This window comes from Anas acuta, chromosome 23, assembly GCF_963932015.1.
Source record: "Anas acuta chromosome 23, bAnaAcu1.1, whole genome shotgun sequence".
NCBI lineage: Eukaryota > Metazoa > Chordata > Aves > Anseriformes > Anatidae > Anas > Anas acuta.
Window position 1 is genome coordinate 763534 of NC_089001.1, and position 3171 is coordinate 766704.

Genomic DNA, 3171 nt, shown 5'->3' on the forward strand with positions numbered 1-3171 from the left:
TAACAGGTACAACTGGCTGTGTTTTTGTTTTTGGCTTTGTTTTGTTTTGTTTTTCCCCCTTCCTAGATGTGCAGAAGAAAGCATCTCCATTAATCTGTCAGGGCTGATCTGAAACTGTAGGGCTCACTGAGATGCCCCAGGAGATGGACAGATCAGCTCTGCCTTATTTCTTTTGAGTGGTGTGAACAGCTCTGGCTGGCACTGGTGGCTGGGGTTGTTTTGTAGTCTGCAGGCTCCAAAATACAATTTTGCTGGAAGGGAGGACCTCCGCAGTCGCTGGCCTTTTATCCTGATGGGCTAGGGCTAGACATGCTAAAAACAAGCTGGTGTGTGTGTCCTGCTGTCTCATCTGGGAATACCATTAATTGTGCTGTGCTAGGAGGGGGAAGTAATCTCAGCACCTGATTTTTGGGTGGTTGTGGGGGCGCTGAGCTGGGTCACAAAGCAAGGGGAGTTCAGCATGAGTTTAACGGGGTGGCTTTGGAAATCCTGCTGACTGTGCAACTTGAAGGCTTCAGGGCAGGGTTTATCTTTCTGTTCTGTGTTGTTTCAAAACCGAGTAGACCAAAGCCTTTGGTTCGTGCCAAGGATCCAAACTGCCATTAAGCAGAAATTTCACTTTTCTAGTTCTTGGAGATTGAAAGGTTTCTACCTTAGCAGTAAGAAGGGTTGGTGGCTTTGTTTTTCTTTTTTCTTTGTTTGTATTGTTCTGCTTGTTTGTTTGAATAAAACTAATCTGGAGAGAACCCCATCTGCATGCCAGCTCAGGCTGGGGTTTTGCTGTCGTGCTGACTAAGCTTGGCAGAGGTTCACATGCATCTATTGGATTAGTTCTTGAATAAATATTTTACTGCTGCCAACCGAGCTTGTAACAGGTTGCTACTTATGTTTGACTCATTTCTGTTTGTTTCTCCTGATTTTTGCAAGCCAGGTCGACAAATGGTGCCCTGGTGAGAGCAGTGGCTGTTAATCACCACCTTCAACCTACGCTGCTATGTGCCAGAATGAGCAGTGCCAAGAAGTAAATGCAGGCAGCTGTGGCGATGCCAAAAGCACCTGTGTGACTGCTCTTGGCTGGGTACTCATCTGGTCTTCATCCCTTCCTCCCCCAAATCCTCCCCAGTCCACTTTTGTCTAGAAGAGAGGAGAGGTAGGAGATTTGAGCCATTTCTTTTCTGCCTGTGCCTCTGTTTTTTTTTCCCAGACTGAGGCTTCTAGGCTTCAGTCTAGAGGAAAGCTGGTATTCTTGCAGAAACTGAGATAAGGGAGAAAAAGAAAATGCCACTAGTCTGCAAAGCAAGTCAGGAAAAAGACAAGATCTCACCTGAAGGCCATCTTTTCCTGTTATGAGTCTGTATGATGTACAGCACAACCATAGGTCCCTAGAGACTGACCCATTACTGTAAAGCACCTTTGTTGCAGCTTCTGGTAAAAAGAACAAAATAAGCATATGACATCAGGGTAGCTTGTGCAAGTCTCTGTTTAATTACAGTGCTGGATGAGGACATTTGGTGGTGTCACACGTACTGGTGATGGGTAATATACATTCCCGACTCTTCAGGGAGTCATGTTCTCACTGGAGATTTTCACCACAGAGGTAGTGGCTTTTTTTTTTTTTTTTTCCTGTTTTCCTTTTTATTTCAGCAAGATGTAACAAGCTGGTTAGAGCTACTGTAATTAGTTTACTCTTCAATCAGGAAGATAAACAGTCTCATAACTGTGGTGGGAGCAAGCAGGCAAGCGCCGATACAGTGCAGGCAGGATTCACCAGCTTCTTAATTAAAACCCGTTTGGGGTGCAGAGCCACCCGGGCTTCAGCGAGCCGTGAATCACAAGGAGGAAAAGCAGGAACGGGAAGACTCAATAAGCAGAACTAACGCTTCAAACACAAATGATGATTCACAAAATAGGGACTACCGCAAGGGTCTGAACAAGTTTTTTTTTAAATAGGATTCATCTTGCAATTTTTTGTTTTCTTCAGGAACGGAGAAATAAAACCTTCTTATATTGTGTTAAAAAAAAATAATAAAATAATAAGAAAATTAGTACCCTCGCCATCATCATCATGTTCTGCCATCTGAAGTCCCGAGGAAAGCAGTACTTTTCAGAGGGAAGCGACAGTGAGGACTGTATTTGCCAGACCCAGCTCTGGGAGCAGGAGGCATGGGAGCGCTGCACGCTGCAGCTGATTACCTGCCATTTTCACAAGGTTCTCCAAGCACCTTCCATCACAACCCAGAGCCCCACGGCACCGTGCCAGGAACCACAGCAATACAGGTTGCAAAGGCTGTGCTTGGTCTCAGCATTCATTTGTTCTTTGCAAAGCCAGAGATGATGTGTTCTTGTCTTTTCTCAGCGTTATGAAGGTTTGACTCACGGGTGGAAAGTGCTGTAGTTTGTCCTTTCCAAGGACAGTGGGGATGCACATGCAGATATTGTATATCTCATCGGATACCTTTGAGTCCAGAGTGTTAGGAACAAGTGGCTTAGAATGTCATTGAGATGAGTGATGGGCTGCAGGTAATTTTCCCACTAATACTTAATCTCTAGGAAATGATGCTTGTTATTTTTTGGTACAATTTAGCAAACTTATAAAGGACACAGGCCCTTCTCAGCAGCTTTTTCTCCGTGATGTTTTGGGAGAGTTGTTCATCTAGTAATTCAGGTGTGTTGAGCTATAAGATTCTGCATCCAGACTTAGGAAAAAAAATCAGGAAAATGTACAGAGTATCAAAGATGATGGTTTTGTCCCATCCAGGGTTAACACTAAACACGAGGTAAAGGTAAAGCATAAAATTAAGATGTTGTTCACATTCAACTTATTTTTGGGGCTCACACCAGTTGTTAGTACAGGGAAAATATCACCTATGGCAACTTCAAAATGCTCCAAAGGTTTTTTTTTTTTTTTTTTTTTTTTTTTTTTGTGTATATGCATATTATTCTCTATTTTGATTCAGCTCCCAACCCGGTAATTCACTAAGCCAAATGGCACTTTTCTACCTTGCAATTGTAAAAAAAAAAAAAAAAAAAAAAAAAAGTAGAAAACTGAGCAGTAGCTTGTTACTATTTTTTCCACTTTATGTGATTTTTTGACTCTTTTCATTCAGGTCAGTCTGAAGCAATTCCCACCCCTGAGTGAATGTGCATGGTTAAAACTGGCAAAAGAAGAAC